The following is a 21606-nucleotide window of genomic DNA, read 5'->3' on the forward strand; positions in this document are numbered from 1 at the left end:
ACTTGAGTTTCTCCTCACAACAACCCTGTGAAGTAGGTTAGGCAGAGAGAGAAGTGACTGGCCCAGAGCTACCCAGCTAGTATCATGGCTGAATGGGGATTTGAACTCAGGTCTCCCTGGTCCTAGTCCTAGTCCTAACTTCATTTAAGGGGTTTGGAGAACTTCCTTTAAGAGAGGTTTGGATAACTTCAAAGTGATAACTCAGGGGCCTAGAGCACCTTCCTTATGAGGCTAGGCTACAATACCTGGGGCTATTTAGTTTAGAAAAAAGACGACTGCAAGGAGACATGATAGAGGTCTATAAAATCATGCATGCTGTGGGGAAAGTGGATAGAGCGAAATTCTTCTCCCTCTCCCATAACTCTAGAACCAGGAGTCATCCCATGAAACTGATTGCCAGGAAATTTAGGACTAACAAATGGAAGTAGTTTTTCACACAATGCATAATCAACTTGTGGAATTCTCTGCCACGAGATGTCGTGACAGCCAACAACCTGAATGGCTTTAAGAGGGGTTTGGATAACTTCATGGAGGAGAGGTCTATGGGCTACTAGTCGGCGGGCTAAAGGCCACCTCCAGCCTCAAAGGCAGGATGCCTGAGTACCAGTTGCAGGAGAGTAACAGCAGGAGAGAGCCCTTAACTCTTGCCTGTGGGCTCCCCGGAGGCATCTGGTGGGCCACTGTGCGAAACAGGATGCTGGACTAGATAGGCCTTGGGCCTGATCCAGCAGGGCTGTTCTCTTAACCCGGGGGGGGGGGCACTGCGTCTTTGCAAGGAGTGGTTGAATTGTTCTGAGCAGAATGGAGCTACATGGGGGCATCATGCATGGTATGGTATGTGAGTTGACGTTTATCAGTTTGCAGTGCCTCAAGTTTCTTTGAGTCTTGCTCTCGGTATAGTATCAAATGTTGATTTAAGATCCAGAAAAACTACATACAAAGTTTGGGTGTGGGCTATAGCATATTTTTCAAACATATGATGTAATCGAAAACTAAGGGCAGCTGTATATCTAACAGTATAAACTCCTGTTTGCTCATACTGTATTTACCTGAATCTAATACGAGGTTTTTTCCAAGTTATATGATGTTAGAAACTGGGGGGGGGGGTGTCATCTTAAATTCAGTGTCCTCTTTCTAATGGGTAAATACAGATACAACCTATATTTAACCTGCATTTGTTAAAGGCCTCATCTTAAATTCAGTTCTATTTGGGTAAATACGGTATGTCAATATATTGTTAGTTTGACTCCAATTTTACCACTGTCTTGCATATACTTTCCCAATAGCATCAAGGAAACGAATGAATCTGTACCTAGCTGGATGATGATGATGATGATGATTATTGCCACTCTTCTTGTACACAGGACCCTCTGTAGCTTCCCTCCATTCATTTGGGACATCCCCATATTTATTAATAAAAGCAAAGAGTGAGACCAGCATTGGTGTACAATATTTGTTGAAAGCTTTTACTAAATTGGGAACATACAATTTTCCCTGGAAGTTTTTCACATCCAGCTTTTAGTTCGCATCTCCTCTGGAATGGAGTGTGCGTTCACATATTGGCCAGATTTACCCCGAAGTCCTTGCGAGCTGTCAGGGAGCACTTCACACACAATTTGGGTTTTTCATTGTGCATTAGAGTGTAGCCTGGTTTATATCTGGAGTAAAAAAAAAATCCACTTTTTGCATTGTTTTGGGGGGGCAACTTTGAACTTGCAGTAAAGCCTCACAGTAAAACCACGGTAAAGCCTGCTGTCTCGGAAAGCTCCTGCAGCCATATTACAGTCACCCCTCACCAAGCACGAGGATTTAGTTCCAGCAAAACCTCGCCGTTGGCAAATTCGCAGTTGGCGAGCAATTGAAATCAATGGGAAACGGGGTTAGAGGAACTGCGCTTGTTAAAAGACCAGAAAATTAAAGGGGGAAAACATACAATTTTTGTTTCCCAAAAATCACCCTTAAAATCACCAAGAATAAGCAAGAGGAGTGAGCAAATTGAACCTCTGGGAAATTTTGAACCCCTCAAAGCCACTCAAAGTCCTTTGGAGAGGAGAGCTGGTCTTGTGGTAGCAAGCATGTCTTGTCCCCATAGCTAAGCAGGGTCTGCCCTGGTTGCATCTGAATGGGAGACATGATGTGTGAGCACTGCAAGATATTCCCCTCAGGGGATGAAGCCGCTCTGGGAAGAGCAGAAGGTTTCAAGTTCCCTCCCTGGCCTCTCCAAGATAGGGCTGAGAGAGATTCCTGCCTGCAACCTTGGAGAAGCCGCTGCCAGTCTGTGAAGACAATACTGAGCTAGATAGACCAAAGGTCTGACTCAATATATGGCAGTTTCCTATGTTCCTATGTTTCCTAAAGTCACTTTAAATTGTGAGGAGTTGGCAGGGCCAGCAAGAGGAATGAGCAGATTAAACCTCTGGAAACCTCCCCCCCCCCCACACACACACAATTGCAAGAAACCCGCATCACTAAAAAATCTTGCCAGACTGCAGATACATCACGGTTGGTGAGACTGGTCACAATTTCCCAGTCGCCGATACTCAAAACTGTGATTGGGAAAACTGCGGTTGGCAAGGGATGACAGTATTTTTAACTTGGGCTATTAATGATTTCCTTTTGTTAGCTGCCACAAGCAGCCAACTGTCATCCAAATCAGCAAAATTTGGAGGGGTGATGTCAAATGCGACTGGGTCATTAAATAATTGTTGGAAGAAATCCTCCCACATGGATTTTTTAATATAACAGTTAATGTTCTGGGGAGAGTATCTCTCTTTTCCAGCTACCAACTTCCAAAACTTAGGAGCACTGTGAGTTTCTAGAGCTTGAACCAATTCGAAACACCCTCCCTTGATTAATCTCTCTCTTCTGTTTTATCATTTTTTATGTTTTTGATATTTCAGAAAGCTATAGGTATTCTCTTTACATTTGCCTTTTGAACAAACGTAAACCATTTCCAAAGATTTATTTTATGTTGTATATAATCTTTATCAAACCAGCCATTCTGAACTTCTCTTACACCAGATTTCCAAACTGAATTTTTTACACTTTTTAAAACAATTTTTTACACTAGATTTATAACTCTCCCTCTATTCTGTTATTTAGATCTGGGACTGAAAGACCTGAGCCCCCCAAACCTATATCATTTCTTATTTTCTTAAGGGGTTAAAGATTTTTAAAAAGAGTCTAATGACTGTGCAAGGTCTTTGTGTCATCTGCACAAATTCAAACCTCTAGTGCTGTTCTGGGGGGGAGATAGCGTACTTTACCTAGGAACAGTTTTACTAACTTGGGCTAATTATCACTTTTCTTTTTCAGTTGAAGAACTTCCTTTTCCAGAGAGAGTGAAATAGCCACATAGTCAATTACACTTAGGCCCTGAAGGATTTACGTAAGTAAACTCTCCATCCAAAACATCCCTAAAGTTTCCATTCAGGGCAATTAATTCCAGTCTATTCAAGAAATGAACGAATTGCAATCCACACTTATTAATTTTACAGTTCTTTGAAATCCAATCACCTGCTAAACCACCAAACATCTACCAAAACATGCTCCATGTCACTTAAGGTGGATACAAGTTTACCAGTACCAATACGGGCACTGAAATCTCCCATTAGCATTATTTCTGCATCTGGATATCTATTTCGCAGATTGAATATATAATCCTCCATCTTAATCCACATTAAGGGGTTAGAGAACAGGGAACTCTAGCGTAGAATATACACATTAGTTAATAGGAATAGAAATTCCTATTCAACAAGGAGAGCCATAGCAACAGTATTAAGAATGTCTAAATTTGTTTGTTTGTTTATTACATTTATATTCTGCTCTTTCTCCAAAGAGCCCAGAGCAGTGTACATGGTTATGTTTATCCTCACAACAATCCTGAGATGTAGGTTAGGCTGAGAGATACGTGACTGGCCTAGAGTCACCCAGTAAGTTTCATGGCTGAATGAGGGATTTGAACTTGGGTCTCCCTGGTCCTAGTCCAACACTCTAACCACTACACCACACCAATTAAAGGTGTTACTTTAATTTTTAAAGATGTTAAGAATATGTTAAAAGAGGTTGTGGCTATCATAATGGCCAAACCTTCTGCCTGTCTTCCCCACTTCATAAGAGCCACAGTTGAGAAAACATATACTAAGGCAGTTCTCATGATCAATCACTGTGGCTTCCATGATGGGCAGCCCTGCCCTCCATCAACAGAAAAGACTCATCGGAACTGCTGCACAACATCAAAAGCAGCTGTGATGGAGCTGCTGCAGAATGGCTAAAAATACAATGCTTCTGGGCGGCCGCAGCAGAGTTGCATCCAGAAACAATGGAAGGTGCACTATGCTGCTGCCTGGAAGCATTTTTTGCCCGTCATGCAAGGCAATATCTCTTGTCTTCCAGGTTTCCTGCAAGATGAATATATCAAATTTCTCAAGGAAATTGAGAAGGTGCTCCTCCTACCCACTTTATTTTTAAAATGTGTTTTAATGTGGTTCGAACATAGGAACATAAGAAAAGCCTTGCTATGGCTGCATGACCGGCTTGAGTTAGTGGCACATGAAAAATGGGCCATCATAAAAATAAATAAACCAGATAAATGGTCAGAAATCTGGGACAACTTCCTTGAATTATTCTTAGAATAAAAATCCTTTTGATTTACCCACATCTATGCAAAGGTGTGTATTCATCCTCTCCTCTCCTCTCCTCTCCTCTCCTCTCCTCTCCTCTTTTCTCTTCTTCCTCTCCTTCTGCTCTCCCTCTTTCTCTCTCCCTCTTTCTCTCCTTTCTTTTCTTATCTCCCACCAACCAGTACATTTGGCAAAGCCTGGCTTGGGGAGGACAAGTTGGGCTTAGGCAGTGGTACTCTTTGGGGGCCCCTGGGGGCCCCCAAATCCTCTTTAGACTGTCCCGGGTGTTGTGGTTGCTGCTAGCCTGCACTGCGCCAGGCATCAGAGTGTGATTATGACCTGTGCTGGGTTCTTTAGAGACAGAGGGGGGAGTGGGGGAAGAAAAATGTGGGATGGGAATATGTTAAGTAGCGTGTTGAAATGTTCCTTCTAATGAATATTTACATAAATATACCCCACATGTTACAAATACTGTGTTTGTCATGTTGTGTGTGTGTGTGTGTGTGTTGATGCTTAACTTGCAGCAGGAGCGGGGCCTCCAGCTCGGGTGGTGGTGGTGGCCTTTAAGTCCAGACTCCAAAATAACTTAAGTGCCCCTCTGGGCTCGGGGGTGAGGTGGGGAGAAGGGAGGATGGGGGGGGGGGACTGGGAAAGATGTTTGTAAACTACATAATGTCAAAAATTGTAATTTTTTAAAAAAGAGCCTTGCTGGATCATTCTCAAAGTCTCTCTAATCTAGCCTCCTGTTTCCCACAGTGGCCCACCAGATGCCTTGGGAAGCCACAGAGCCATGAGATGAAGGCATGCCCCTTTCCTGTCATTGCTCCCCTGCAACTGGTTTTTGAAGACATCCTACCTCTGAACATGGAGGTAGGCTATAGCCATCAAGACTTTATCTTCCATGAATTTGTCTAAGCCCCGCATAAAGCCATCCAACCTGGTGACCATCACCACATCCCATGCAGTGAATTCCATAGAGTAATGTGTGGATCTGTGTGGAAAATACCTCCTTTTGTCAGTCCTAAATTTTAATCCATTTCATATGATGACTCCTGGCAATCCATTTCATATGATGACTCCTGGTTCTAGTATTGTAAGAGAGGGAGAATAACTTCTCCCTATTCACTCTCTCCACACCATGAATAGTTTTATGAACCTCTTCCATTTCTCCCTTTAGTCATCTTTTTTTCTAAACCCAAAAGGCCCAAGTGCTTTAGCCTTACCTTGTAAGGAAGGTGCTCTAGGCCAATGATCATCTTGGTTGCCCTCTTCTATACCGTTTCTAATTCTAAAATATCCTTTATGAGAAATGGGGACCAGAATGTTCACAGTATTCCCCATGTGGCCACACCATAGATTTGAATAAAGGCATTATGGTATTAGAAGGTTCCTTCTGCCCGCACCTGCCAAACCCTTTCTTAATAATTACCAGCATGGGATTTGCCTTTTCCATAGCTGCTGCACACTGAGATGACCTCTTCAGTGAGCTGTCCACCAGAACCTCCAAACCCTTCCAGTGTTCCCTCTAACAGGGATGTTAGAAGGAACACTGGATGTTGTTGACTATGACTCCCAGAATTCCCTGCTGCAATGGCTTTTGCTTGGGGATTCTGGGGATTCTAAAAAAGTGGACCTACAGTTTCTCTCCCCAAACTGTGATTTGTACTTTCAGTTTGGAGTGAGATCTACTGCTTGGTCCTCTGGTTCTATGGTATGAGCGTCACATCTGAACGCTGGCATCCCAGTCTGGTTGCTGTGCAACTGGAGTTAAGGGAAGAAGCTCCTCTCTTGTTCTGACTGCTATTGGCTGTCGGGGCTGTCCTTCAGTAAAGAAGGAAGCCCCAGCAGCCAGTTCCTCCTCCCTCTGCAGTCAGCGAGACTGCAGAGAGGGAGGTTTCCTGAATGTCCAAATTTGGGGGGGGGGGAGTGGGGCACGGAACTGCAGGTCCAATTGGCCCATGTTTCCACATTATGTCTGAAGGCGGCCTATATGTGAAATTTGGGTTTTTTGTTCCAATGTGCTTAACTTTACAGTTATTTACACTGAATTTTAAATTATTGTTTTTATTCAACTTCAGAGACTTTTTAAAGTTTAAAAGCAAACTATAAATCCAAGATAGATAGATAGATAGATAGATAGATAGATAGATAGATAGATAGATAGATAGACAGCTAGCTAATCTTTTGCTTCCCATCAAAACCAGAATGAAGGTTCTGACAATTTATTTATTTAGAACATATCTGCCTCATATTTCAGTCCAAACTGGAACACTTAATTTGCCTGAAGAACATAGTCAAAAATAAAAATTAAAGCCAAAATTAAAAACAATTGACTTGACAAAAGTCAAGGAATTTTACCAATTTAGAAAACGACCAACACTAAAACACAGGGAGAACCAGCAGGAAAATTAACCAACTTGCAGGTTAGAAGCCTACTGAAACAAAAGGTTTTCAGTAAGTGATAAAATATCATGAAAGAAGGTGCCAAACAGATACCATGTGGCAGGGAGTTTCACATTACACAATTTTAAGAGAGTTAGAAGTGGCTTAGGAGAAACTTTCTTTCTCATGTGCATGCAGTCATTTCTTTTGTCTTACTGTCAGCCCCTCTTTACATCAGCCTTTGTCTCTTCCAAAGAACAGATCATAATCTGTTACCAGTCTGCTTAAAGCAACCAGCCCTGGCTTGTCTGGAGGACAGCAGTTTATAAAATCAGGCTGCAAGCAGAAACAAGTAGTTTTTGGTTTTTTAAGGGACCTGTTGTATTCTATCTAGTAATCTTTTGTGTTTTGTTGTTTGGAGGTTTGTCCCAGTGAGGATCCTGTAGAGAGTGTGGGGGGAAAGGAAAAGGGAGGTAAAGGAGGAGGAAGAAATGGAGCTTTTTTTGAATAAACTCTTAGTTAAATCAGCCTAAGCTTTCTTCATGTTTACAACAAAGAAAGCAGTGATAAAAGGACCATATACAAATGTCTTCTTTAAAATAACTTTTTGCTTCTAAGCCACAAGGGCACAAACATGTTTTATCAATAATCACATCATTCATTATAAGAGAATAATAAGCTTTTCTCTATGTTTTTTTTAATGCTGATCCATAATTCAGCTGGTTTGTACACCAAGCCCACATCTTCTCCAGAAAAACCACACAACCAAGACATCAACAGAAAAGAAAAACTTGGCTAGCTGCTCACCCTAACTCTTAAAATAAGGATGTAGAGAGAAGAAGCATCAGTCAACTGAAGATCTATCAGCAGACTTCTAACCTTTGCAAAACAGGAACGTAACACCGACAGCTAATACAAAAGCTATGGATAGTGACCATAGAAAATGTTTCTTCCTCACATTCCAAACCGGTCCACCCTTTATTAGCCAAAACACTCACTGCTGGCCATCTGTCCATCTGTTTCAGGTTTTAAAATATTTGATATAGCAAACGCTTTTAAAGAAAATGCTTTAAAATGGCCTGCCACCTACATATGCTTTATCTTGAGTTTGCACGTGTTCTGTTCAGTGCCTTGTGTTCTCTGCCTCATGTGTCCCCCCCACCCCCGAACATTTTCTATATATCTAGGCAGATATCCTTTTGGCTCATTGTTCAGTGGTAAAGTGCATGCTTCCAGGGGTGCTTCCAGGGGTGACCTTTTAATGAGGCACGGTCAGGCAGTTGCCTCAGGCAGCAGATTCCTGAGGTCCCAGGTCCATGCATGTTGGAAGTTAAAGGTCTTTGCACTGTCTCTTTGTCTCAGACAGTGGAGGACAGACTAGTAAGTCAGAGGGCTAGAGAGTCAAGACATTGGTCATCACTTCTCCACTGCTCTGCTGCTATCCCTTTGAAATGTAGATTGCTACTCTTAGGGATTCAACTTCCTTCCTCTTTCTCTCTTCCCTACCTGCCCGCCTACCTTGCAACATGGCAAGCCTCTCTCCCTGCACCATATGTGCAGAGAGGATGCAGAATCCATCTGCATCCAGCTAGATAGATAGATTAGAGATCCTAACTCCTCACTTTCCTATCTAGAATGGAGTTCCTTAATAAATGCCTTTTATATTGATTTGAAACTATGAATTGGCTCCAAGTTACTTTACTCTCAGCATAAACGCATGCCTAACTAAACTACCGCTGTGTTGTGCCTCTGTGCACTCTGCTATAATGAGAAAGTGATTCTTTCACCACAGAGAATTTCCAACAATGCAAACGTTACAGGGTGTGCCTCTCCTTGTAATTCTTGCAAAGCTTGCAAGAAGCATGTAAAGAGAAGAATAGGCTGCTTGCAAGCTCCACCCTTCCTCCCTCCTTCCCTGCCCCCCCATGTATTTTAAAGCTTGCAAGTGTTGGTTTTGAAAGGGGACTTGCCCCCACCAAGGAAATGGTGCAAGGCAGCATTTTGAAGCTCATCTTGTGCTGCCCCTGCATGTTTTGTTGTGCAGAAGTCTAATCCCAGATCTAATCCCTGGCATCAATAATTTACAGGATCTTTGGGTCAAACAAGAAGTGACATTAATAAGTGACATCACCATCTCAACATCTTAAAAAAAAAAAAAAAGCAGCCATGAGAGCCTTGATAAGGATTGTCATGGGAGTGAAAAGGTTTAAGCCTGCCCGCCCCTTCTGTGATTCTGAGGGAAATCTCCCTATCCCTGAAGCTGCCGTTTCCCTGGATTAGGTAGCAGAGCTAACAAAGACTGGAGATGGGCTGTAACTCACGGTTAGAGCATCCGCTTTGCATGCAGAAGGTCCTAGGTTCAACCCTTTGCATCTGTACCTAGCAGCTGTGCTAGCACAGTGGAGACTGTTGTTGATGCTAACATGGCCAGTAGGGATGGGGCTGTAGCTCAGTGGTGATTTGCATGCAGTGGCGCACTGAGGTAATTTTGATGCCCGGACTGCACCTGCCGCGAGGCCTCCCACTAGGGATGTGCAGATCGGTCTGGAGGTTCGTGGGTTCGGGATCGAACCGAAACCCACCTCAGTTCCATCCAGACCAGAACCGAACCTCTGGACAAGTCTGTTGTTGTTTTTTAATGCCGCTGCGCATGTGCAAATGACCTCTGCGAGGCCATGGGCCATGCCAGGCCTCGCAGAGGCCATTTATGCATGTGAGGTGGTGGCCAAAATGTCCGCCGCATGCACTTATGGAGGCCCAAACGGGCCAAAAAGAGTGATTTTACCTGGCTGCAGCGGTGATGTAAGAGGCCGGCGGGGGGAGGGGGAACCTTCATGGACTCCCCTGCAGCGTACATGAAGCCCCCTGAAGGGGCTGGAGGTAATGTTATTTATTTTAAAATTTTTAAAAATGTTGTGGCCCCCCTGGACTGGACCAGGGGGGGTTGATGGGGGCTGGACTGAACTTGGCCAGTCTGGTTCAAGTCCAGTTTGGACTCGAACCGAACCGGGCCAGCCAGTTCTGTGCACACCCCTACCTCTCACTGTGGCCACAGGGCCCCGCTCTGCAAAGTTCCCCCATGGCTGTGATGCCCCCCTGCACCGCGAGCCCCTTGTGGCCGCAAGCTTCTCTCCACCACTGTGGGTTCCCCCCCGCCGCCGCGAGGCCGAACTGCAGATTTTCCCAATAATTCTAGCCGCCAGGGGGTGGGAGGTGAGCTGAACTCTATTCCAACTGTGCAGGTGCGCTGGAGCACTTCACATTTCTCAGTGGCTGCCCAGAGGCCCCTTCCGCTCCACCCAGGATGCGGTTTGGCCTCAGGGCAGGGCAGTGGTGGCTGGTGCAGGGTGGCAGCAGGAGCTCCCCCCGCCCAGCCTTTGGAGGCCCCCTGGACCTTAGAGGCCATGGGCCGGGGCCCCAAGGTCCGGGGATAAGAGCACTTCTGTTTGCGTGCAGAAGATCTCAGGTTCAATCCCTTGCATCTTCAAGTAGGGCAGGGAAATGCCTGAAACCTTGGACAGCTGCTGCCAGTCAGTGTAGACAATATTGAGCTAGATAGACCAATTGTAGAAGGCAGCTTCCTATGTACTTTGGAGAGAGGGAGCTAGTCAGTGTAGACAGCACTGCATTAGATGGATGGATGCTCCAACTCAATAGAATGCTGTGTTCCCCTCGCCCTCTCTTAAAAGACTCCTGACACTAATTGATTAGCTATTCTAATTTGAGGCATAAATTATCCCCCCCCCCCAGTGGTGATTTCCATGTACAGAATTTTCAATGGATTATTCTTTAGGCCAGCATATCAGATGAAATGATTTACTGTTAGTTCTCTTGTTTGGAGAAGGAAGTGTTCAAGATCCATAGCTCTGGACTTTAGCTTATTTTTGCAGTGCTTATTATTTTGAACCTTGATACAGAACCAAATTGACTAAGAGCCACTTCAGACAATACTCTGATCAACCCACCTCCATGCAAGCAGGGAGAGGCGGTGGCATAACTATAACTGGGCCCAGTGATGGGCTTTTACGTCATTAAGCCCACTCAGGCTTTTAAAAAAAATTGATTTAAAAAAAATTAAATGTTTTGTACAGTATTTTCTATTTTCTGTTGTAATTTGTTTTGTGTTATGTGTTTTAATTTTATGTTTTTATTGTATTGTTGTGAGCTGTCCAGAGAACAATTTGTTATGAGGCAGCTATCAAATAAAGTTGTTTATTTATATATATATATTTATTATATATTATATATAATATTTATATATGTAATAATAATAATACAGAGACGCAGCTGGTAAACCTTAGCAAGCCAGTTGTGCCTTACTCCTGCTAAAAGAGCAAAGAAAGGGAAAAAGGAAAGGTTGTGCCATCGAGTCAGTGTCAACGCCTGGTGACCACAGAGCCATGTGGTTTCTTAGTAGAGCAAAGAGGCACCTTTTAAAAGTGGTGATTTTATTTAGCAATGGGAGATAAACTGGCCCTGTCAGTGGCTGTTGCTGGTGTTTGTGTGCTCTTTGGGGGACAGGGAGCATCTATCTATCTATCTATCTATCTATCTATCTATCTATCTATCTATCTAAGTATTTCTATGTAAACTGCTTTGGGGACTTTGGTTGAAAAGCGGTATATAAATATTCACCGTATTCGTATTACAGCTACTACATGCTTAGTGGAGCCGCCACACAGGTGGCAGGGGAGCAGAGAGCAGGGAGTGAGCCCCAGGGCTGGGGAGAGGTGCTGTTGGCAGATGGAGAGAGGGGAGGCAACAGGTGAGCAGTGGGAATGGCAGGCAGCACACCAAAGATTTGGACACGGGCTGCCACCAATGACGTCGCTACACCACTGGGGAGAAGCGTGAGCATGCACATTGTCACTGATGCACCATCATCTAATCGGGGTGTAGGGCGGGGGATGGCATGAATGACCTGCCCCTGCTGTTCGGAAACTACTTTGAAGTATTTTAAAGTGTGCTCAGTTTCCAAGCTAAGGATCAGTCAGCAAAAACTGTTACTGGTATGTTATGGGAGCCATGATAGATTCCCTTGGCGAGTGCATAGAAGAGTTCTGCAATTTGCGTGGGACCACGTCCAGGGCCACTTCTCATCATCCTAGAGGCAGTTCTGAAGAACTCAACCACTATATTAAAACTATATTTTAAAAAACTGGAATGGTGAACACATGTCAAGACACAAACACACATTGCCTGATTATTATTTACTTCTGCTAACTGAGCAAAGAGGCAGCATTACATAGGAACATAGGAAGCTGCCATATACTGAGTCAGACCATTGGTCCATCTAGCTCAGTATTGTCTACACAGACTGGCAGCAGCTTCTCCAAGGTTGCAGGCCGGGGTCTCTCTCAACCCCATCTTGGAGATGCCAGGGAGGGAACTTGGAACCTTCTGCTCTTCCCAGAGCAGCCCCATCCCATGAGGGGAACATCTTACAGTGCTCACACACGTAGTCTCCCATTCAAATGCAAACCAGGGTGGACCCTGCTTAGCTAAGGGGACAAGTCATGTTGGCCACCACAAGACCAGTTTAAAGTGGTGATTCTTCTATATTTAGCATGGAAAGAGTAACTGTCCCTATCCAGCCCCAGCACAGCAGCCCTCCAGTGGTTGAGAGACATGGTGGAGAGCTGGTCTTGTGGTAGTGAGCATGAATTGCCCCCTTTGCTAAGCACGGTTTGCCTTGGTTCACATTTGAATGGATGGCTACATGTGAGCACCATCTGCTGTAAGTGAGGCCATAGCTCAGTAGCGGAGGATCACTCCCTGGCAGCATTTCTGGGTAGGGGTGGGAAAGTCTCCTGCCTGTAATCTTGGAGAGATGCTGCCAGTCAGTGTAGACCAGGGATTCTCAACGTTGGGTCCCCAGACATTATTGGACTTCAACTCCCATCACCCCTAGCCCCTGTGGCCTTTGTTTGGGGATTATGGGAGTTGATGTCCAATAACATCTGGGGACACAACATTGAGAATCCTTGGTGTAGACAATACTGAGCTAGATGGACCAATGGTCTGACTCAGTATAAGGCATGTTCCTATGGTTGTTGCTGGTATTTACCTTGTGTTTCTTTTTAGATTGTGAGCCCTTTTGGGACAGAGAACCATCAAACGTGTTTATTATTTGTTTTTCTATGTAAACAGCTTCGAGGTGGTTGTCATTTTAAAAAAAGTGCTATATAATTAAATATCCCTAATTGTAGTGGTAGCATTCTCATTTACTGCTATAGATGTGCTGAGAATCACAAAGATGAGATCACACTGCTGTTATAACTGAACCCAGTGCTCCCTCTAACAGGGATTCCCAGACATTGTGGACTACAACTCCCAGAATCCCCAGCTGCAATGGCTTTTGTTTGGTGATTATGGGAGTTGTAGTCCACAGCATCTGGGAATCCCTGTTAGAGGGAACACTGACTGAATCCACTAATTTTATTTTATTGTGTCTTATATGAACATGCTAGTGATCCCATTTGGGTTGGGATTACAAAAATTGTGGACAAACTGCCCACCTGCACGAGTAGAGACCAGCATGCCACATGGGGGAGAAATATGCTTGCCCGTGCTTCTCTCCCACACAGTTTCAATGACCAGTTCAATGTATCACCTAAACCAGCCCTGAGCCTTTTCTGGTATAACTTAGCCCTATGATGAGCTTAAGGTGCAATGACATTTTAACACAGGGGTTCCAAACAGGGTGGTACTAGTACCCCAGGAGGTACTTGTAGGGCTCCCTGGGGGTCCTCCTGTCTCCCTATGCTGCAACTACACTATTTGTTCCCTGTCTAAGGATTGCTGGCTTGATGCTGACATACCAACTGCGATGTGTCTGCTACAGAAGGGGCGGGAAGAGAATGAAGACCCTGCTCCTCACTGGCTGGCTATGTGCTGAAGCTCAGTGCACCCCTCCCTTCAGTCTAACTGACAGTCTTCTGAAAAGTAGCACTTTCACTGAAGTGAATAGTACAGTGTGGCAGTGATGAGATGAGCTACTTTGGTCCCTGGCTTAAATCCAGATAAAGTTACTCATAAACAGTCTTATTGCAATTTATGGGAGAAGTTTACTTTCCCCATTAATTTCATTGGGAGTTGGTAAACCCCTCTTGTAATCTACCAAAGACAACCACAGGGCTCCATGGTCACCAGGAGTCGACACCAACTCAACGGCACACTTTTCTTTACTTTATTTTACTTTACTTTACTGATGATTAATTTAGTCTAGATGTTAACCAGTGAGTGGAGTAGTCCTTCTCATAACTGTAACCCACAAACAAACAAACTCTCTCTCTCTCTCTCTCTCTCTGGTGTACCTGAGTTGAAGGTTTGCAAAAGAAGGGGTGCACTTGTTTAAAAAGATTGGGAACTCCTGGGAGGAAAGCTAGTCTTGTGGTTGCAAGCATGAATTGTCCCCTTTGCTAAGCAGGGTCTGCTTTGGTTTGCATTTGAATGGGAGACTACCTGTATGAGCACTATAAGATGTTCCCCTCAGGGGATGGGGCCGCTCTGGGAAGAGCATCTGCATGCTTGCATGCAGTAGGTTACAAGTTCCCTCCCGGGCATCTGCAAAATAGGGTTGAGAGAGACTCCTGCCTACAACCTTGGAGAAGCTGCAGGCAGTCTGTGTAGACAATACTGAGCTAGATGGACCAAGGGTCTGACTGAGTAGAAGGCAGCTTCCTATGTTCCTAACATATAGAGTTCCATTGTTGTCATGGATGGCTCTGTGACACTGATATTTTTTCACAGCTTCCCACTTCTTCAAAGGACTTCTTTTTACCATGCCAGTTTCCTGGTGAGAAGAGAGTACTGAAGATTTATGGTGGTGATTTTGTGTGTGTGTGTTACCCTATCTGCGTAAAAGCAGATATATACGCTGGCATGGAAAAGGAGGAGGCAAGCACCCCGGCAGATGGTGCTAGTCTTTGATGTAGCATCAGTTCCCCCTCTGGCACTGCCCTACCCCCAGAACAAAAAAACACTCTTGGAACCCGGAGATAACTGCAAAAACTCCTTCACTGGCTATATTTTGAATGTCAAACTGGTTCTTTTTAAATAAGACAGAAGGCTGTGTTGCTTTATTGCTTCCTCTGAAGAAGAGTATCCACTTGAAACATGTTGGGCCTAATAAAAAGCATTTCTAGTGCACCTCTGAGGTTGCCTTTCCTCTTTTTTTTGCATCGGTGCCCTCCGTCTTTTCTTTTGCCCCCAAGTCAGCGGCAAAAATGGAAAACTTCCCTCTCCTGCACTGGCTGCATTTCAAATGCCAAACGTTCACTTTAACCACACAGGCAGCATACTGGTCCAAGCAGCCTTCACCCTGGCTGGTAGTTGTGTCCTATAGCTAACAGCCACCAGCCCTCAATGGCCATTGAGCAAGCATATTCAGACTCATTCAGGAAACATCTTTAACAGCTATTAAACAGAAGACTAGGCTCCAGGTCATCACTTCACTTAAGGACCTTTGGAGCACATTGAGGCAAAGCCAGCATTTTCTTGTGCAATTTCCCTGAGAGTTTTTTGTGACTTCACATAGTTTTCTAGTGTCTGTTCTCCTTAGGGGTTTTTCTTCTCTTCTGAGAGCCAGCGGGGTGGGAGCTGGGGAAAAGCTCAGTGAATGAGAATTACTTTTTTGTGTTTGCTCGAATTTGGCTGACAGCTCAGTTTATGAATCAGTTCCATGGTTTTGCAACCTCTTTGTTAACAACGATTGGGGTCAGTTTGTATTGGAGGAAAGAGCAAGAGGCAGCTTATGTGGCCATACTTAAGCAACGGAACGGCACCATCTGCTTTCAATCAGTTCTCAGAGTTTATGCACCAGACATCACAAGTTTAAAGCAAAACTTATCAGCAACTCAGCCATGAACCATGCCAATCTTTGCCATGGGGCTTTCCAGATTAACCCCTACTATGGTGCCACAACATATCTGCTAAGTGTGCTTCCGGCCTTCTGGTGTTGTGACACTACGCTGTCAGCAGGGTGCCATTCACATTTCTGATGCCTTATTCAGGATTTTATCGCTGAAATTTAATGCTATAATGTTGTATGTCCATTGCAAAAAATTAGCAGTTTTAGGATGGTTACAATGCTGTTTTGGCACTGTAAGTGGTGTGATGTGGGCAGTTAAATTTACTTTTTGTGTGTAAATTTTGGCTGGGGTTGTGAAGAACTTTACACCTTGACTTTCCCCCAAGCGGTGTGCAAAAGAAAGCTGATGCTCTGGCGAGGCTGGAAATGTGCTGCGTGCAGCCACAGCAGCAGCAGAAGGGCGGAGAGCAAGAGGGCTGCCCTCCTCCTGCTTGGCCATCCCATTGTTCCTGTAGGCAGCGGCCCCAATAAGAAGGTTCAGGGGTGCAGCAAGGTTGGAGTTGACCCAGGGACAAGATTTTAAAATGCCCCCCCCCTCACTGAAGCTCAGCTCATGAAGTAAAGAAATCTTAAATGAGGCTGAATAGTGGTAACAAAAAGCACACACACACACACACACACACACACACACACACACACACACACCTAGCTATGTGCCACAATAGAACATCATCTTAAATTGTTTTTTTAAAGGTTTTGTAAATTGTGGACAATGCAAGTCCTTTAATGGTACTAGAGAAAGACATGCTGTTCTGGTAGCTCCAGGTCTTAACACACATCAATTTCGGAGGATGAATACAACTGAAAGAAGCCCGGGCAGGTGCGCAGCTGGGGGAGTCAGTCATGTGACTTGCCTCTGCCCCCCCCGGCAGTGGGCCCCCAGACAACTGTCTCCCCTTGCCCTATTATAGTTACGCCCCTGAGAAGGTTTGCGCACGGAAGTCCCCCCCCCCCGCCACAAGCTTGCAAGCAAGTTCTGTGGCACAGCCTTCCCCACCCTCCCCCGAGAGCATTTGCATCCCCTTCTCTCGCTCGTTCTTGCGCGCGGTTCTAATAATGCTAATAACAATAATAATGCTAAGGGTGGGGTTAGGGGTGGACCCTCTTTCTTTGCATGTGCAGCAGCCAGAGAGAGAAAGAGAGAGAGAGAGGAAGAGAGAGAGAAAGAAGAGGAAGAGAGAGAGAGGAAGAGAGAGAGGAAGAGAGAGAGAGAAAGAAGAGAGAGAGGAAGAGAGAGAGAAAGAAGAGGAAGAGAGAGAGAGGAAGAGAGAGAGAAAGAAGAGAGAGAGAAAGAAGAGAAAGAAGAGGAAGAGAGAGAGAAAGAAGAGAGAGAGAAAGAAGAGGAAGAGAGAGAGAGGAAGAGAGAGAGGAAGAGAGAGAGAGAAAGAAGAGAGAGAGGAAGAGAGAGAGAAAGAAGAGGAAGAGAGAGAGAGGAAGAGAGAGAGAAAGAAGAGAGAGAGAAAGAAGAGAAAGAAGAGGAAGAGAGAGAGAAAGAAGAGATAGAGAAAGAAGAGAAAGAGAGAGAGAGAGAGAGAGAGAGAGAGAGAGAGAGAGAGAGAGAGAGAGAGAGAGATGCCCTTGGGGGCAAAGAATAACTGTCTGTGTATGCTTGATCGTGTGTGAGTGTGTGTGCATGCATCTCTCTTTAAGAGAGTAAAAAGGAGATGCAACCTCCTCAACACTGAATTGCAACTCTGCAGCTGCTAGTGCAGTTTCTTGGGGGGGGGAGGGGTGCGGCACACAGTATGAATGGTTCCTGCTGGGAAAACACGTTGTTCCATGGACTATGCAACCAACAGCTCACACCCTTCCTTTACGTTTCCAATGCGATCCTGCCAAGCTGGAGCATTTTATACCACCCCAACCACTGTAGAGCATGTAATTGAGATAAGAGCTGGTCTTGTGGTAGCAAGCATGACTTGTCTCCCTAGCTAAGCAGGGTCCACCCTGGTTGCATCTGAATGGGAGACTTGATGTGTGAGCACTGCAAGATATTCCCCTCAGGGGATGAAGCCGCTCTGGGAAGAGCAGAAGGTTTCAAGTTCCTTCCCTGGCAGCATCTCCAAGATAGGGCTGAGAGAGATTCCTGCCTGCAACCTTGGAGAAGCCACTGCCAGTCTGTGAAGACAATGCTGAGCTAGACAGACCAATGGTCTGACTCAGTATATGGCAGATTCCTATGTCCCTATGTCCCTATGTAATCCGGAAAGCGGATACTCATCCATGTGGAGGAGTATGGCTCTCAGGACGGTTCATACTGGAGGCTCTGATTGGAGGTCCTTTCTGGCCACCTAGGATCTGCAGATAGGTGGATTCCTACTATTTTTTGAATGGCATATAACGAGGTTGTGTCTCCATGGCCCAGCCATGGATATATGAAATGGCATGTGCTGGGACTGCCTGCATCTTAGGAGCTGCAGTGTGTGAAATGGCAAACTATTTGCTGCAAGCTGACTTAATGTTTATGCACTCGTGCATGTCTAATTACAGGCTTTCAAATTTTCATTGTTAGCCTCCTTGGAACCTTCTGCTGAAAGATGGGATACAAATTAGGGGTGTGCGTTTTGGAATTTTCTTGTTTCTATTTGTATCTGGATCGAAACATCCCCGTTTTGTACCCAAATTTTCTGAATCCGAATCAGCCCTGTTTTGTTTTGAAGCCACATTTTCCGAATCCGAATCCGAATTGATTTGGATTTTTAAAAAGGGTCCCAGGGCAAAAAGAGTGGGTGGTGGTGGTAGTGTCCAATGGGTGGAAGCTACCACCCAAATTTCAAAGGAATTAGGCAAAGGGCTGATTTTTTTTGTGAATCTTTTTTAAAGTTTACACATCTTTAAGAATTTTCCTATAGGGAATAATGGGGATTCCAGCAAATGTATTGCTTCAAATCAAGGGGAAAGGGATGACCCAGAGTAGAGTGTGGTGGGTGGTAGTGCCCAATGGGGGCAAGGAAACTTCCAGAATTATTTCAAAGGAATTGGGCAAAGGGCTGATCTTTTGTGGTTTGTTGAAGTTTACGTGTCTTTAAGATTTCTCCCATAGGGAATAATGGAGGTTTCAGCAGCCCCATAATTCCACTTGGGGGGGTGAGGGGTTGTGTAGTGCAGATAGGGTGCCAACCACCCCCATACCCACAAGCCTGTGGGGTACTGGGTTTTGTTGTTTCTGAGGTGTTCATTGTAGATTCTCTGGTAGCATATGAGATTTTCAGTGAAAAACAAGAATCCACTCTCATTTGCTACCAGAGAATCTACACTCAGAACACCACAGAAACAGCAGAACCCAGCACCCCATGGGTTAGCAACCCTTCCCCTGGCCAATGTGGGGAACAAGGAGGGAATTCTCAGCAGGTCAGCCCATGATTTAGGTCACTAATCAGAAGGCTGGAAGGGTGGGAAATTCAAAGAGATGTCAAACACAAAATGGAGACTGACTCAGAGATCACCACAAAATGGAGGTCCAAAACAACAAAACATTTTGTAGCCGAAACAGGGGCGTTTTGTTTTGTATACAAAACTTTTGGATCTGGAAAATGGGTGTTTTGTTTTGTCTACAAAACACCCGAAACAGGCTGTTTTGGGTACTGGCGTTGCCCAGAGCGAGGGGTTGTGTAGTGCACATAGGGTGCCAACCACCCCCACACCCACAAGCCTGTGGGGTACTGGGTTTTGTTGTTTCTGAGATGTTCATTGTAGATTCCCTGGTAGCATATGAGATTTTCAGTGAAAAACAAGAATCCACTTTCATATGCTACCAGAGAATCTATACTCAGAACACCACAGAAACAGCAGAACCCAGCACCCCATGGGTTAGCAACCCTTCCCCTGGCCAATGTGGGGAACAAGGAGGGAATTCTCAGCAGGTCAGCCCATGATTTAGCTCACTGATCAGAAGGCTGGAAGGGTGGGAAATTCAAAGAGTGTGGATTCTATGATAGCAAATTAGAGTGGATTCATGGTGTCTCATTGAAAATCTCATTTGCTATCATAGAATCCACACTCAGAATACCTCAGAAACAACACAACCCTGTACCCCATGGGTTAGAAACCCATGGGGGTGGTTGGCACCCTATGTGCACTACACCACCACTCACTCTGGGCCACCCCAGCACCCCCAAGTGCACTTATGGGGCTGCTGAAAGCTCCATTATATTATAACTTATGAGGAAAAACCTTAAAGACGCGTAAACTTCAACAATTAACCAAAAACCAGCCCTCTGCCCAAGTCCTTTGAAAAAATTCAGGTAGCTTCCTTGCCCCTGCCCGGCACTACCACCAACCCCACACTGCTCTAGGCCACCCCTTTCCCCCCGACATGAAGCAATACACCCTCCATTATACCTAATGGGGGAAAACCTTAAAGACGCGTAAACTTCAACAATTCACCAAAAATCAGCCCTCTGCCCAATCACTCTGCAATTGGGGTGGTAGCCTCCACCCATTAGGCACTACCACCCCACCCCACTCTTTTGGCCCAGATCCCACATTATGCCCCCTATCTGGCCCAAAGACACTAAAACTTCAGAAATTCACCAAAAATCAGCCCTTTGCCCAATCCCTCTGCAATTGGGGTGGTAACCTCCACCCATTAGGCACTACCACCACCCCACTATTTTGCCCCTGGGACCTGAAATTCGAGCAGACGTCACATCAGACCTTTTTGCATTGAAGTCAATGGGAGGCAAAAAGGTGGGAAATTCAAATAGACGTCATTGCTCAAAATGGAGGGGGATCTATTGGCCACTAAATGGAGGGCCGAAACATCCGAATATTTCAGATCCGAAACAGGGGTGATTCGTTTCGGATCCGAAATTATTCTGGGCTCTTCGTGGGTGATTCGGTTCGGATCCAAATCACCCGAAATTCACTGTTTCAGGTACGGATCATTCTGTACCCGAAACGTTTCGCACATCCCTAGCCGATATGTTTCTGGGCAAAATACAAAGTGCTGGTTTTTACCTTTAAAGCCCAGAACAGATTGGGTCCAAGTTACCTTAGAGAGCGCCTTCTTCTACATGATCCCCACCACACATAAAGGTCATCTGACGGGGTCCATCTCCAGTTACCCCCAGTATGTCTGGTGGTGACTCAGCCTTCTCTGTAGCTGCTCCTGAGATGTAGAATGCAGTCCCTGAAGAAATCTGTAATCTGAATTTATTATAGGTCTTCAGGAGAGTCCTCAAAACCTGTTTGGCCTGGCCTTCCAGGGTGCACAGCCCCGTTCGGGAGCTAGACCATGCCCCCGTGTCTGACGTCAGATGCGGGGACATGGCTAACCCCCACGTCTGACGTCAGACATAGGAGTTGGGGCAAGCGGGGCTGAGGTGGTGTCCCAACACGGGCCGCCCATGGTCTGGCTCCGCTGGTGCTGAGCTAGAAGGACCAAGGGTCTGACTTAGGAGAAGGCAGTTTCCTAGGTGCCTATGACTTGCTTACCTACTGAGCCATGCTAAAAATAGATATTAATCACATCATTGCAAGGAAACAAGATAAAAGGAAAGTTATTTGTCGAGTTTTTAGAGGGAGCTGGTACATTAGCTTCTAGGCAAGGCAAGCATTCTTACTGGAACCGCAATACCTTTTGAATTACTTTGGGTTGATGCAAAAATGAAAAAAGTCTCTCTTTTACATTGCTTAGAGAGGGGAGATGCCATTGTCCTGTGGAGTATGAAGACGTTGAAGCTATTCACACACACATGCAAAGCTGGGCTAAGGAAACCCAGCGTGGTT

The 21606-nt window shown here is 45.2% G+C and overlaps 1 long non-coding RNA gene across 2 annotated transcripts in view; it reads left to right on the forward strand.

The window, feature by feature from the left end:
* LOC128326072 (uncharacterized) overlaps positions 1-21606 on the forward strand; it is a 68802-nt gene that overhangs the window by 28233 nt on the left and 18963 nt on the right. The window contains exons 2-4 of one of the 2 annotated variants that reach the window (XR_008307835.1): positions 3316-3388; positions 5379-5492; positions 7724-8947. This is a non-coding gene — a long non-coding RNA (uncharacterized LOC128326072). Of the gene's footprint in view, positions 1-3315; positions 3389-5378; positions 5493-7723; positions 8948-21606 lie in introns of those variants that run through there. The other variant, XR_008307834.1, reaches the window with a different exon arrangement.

The sequence above is a fragment of the Hemicordylus capensis genome, chromosome 5 (genome assembly GCF_027244095.1).
Source record: "Hemicordylus capensis ecotype Gifberg chromosome 5, rHemCap1.1.pri, whole genome shotgun sequence".
Taxonomy (NCBI): Eukaryota; Metazoa; Chordata; class Lepidosauria; order Squamata; family Cordylidae; genus Hemicordylus; species Hemicordylus capensis.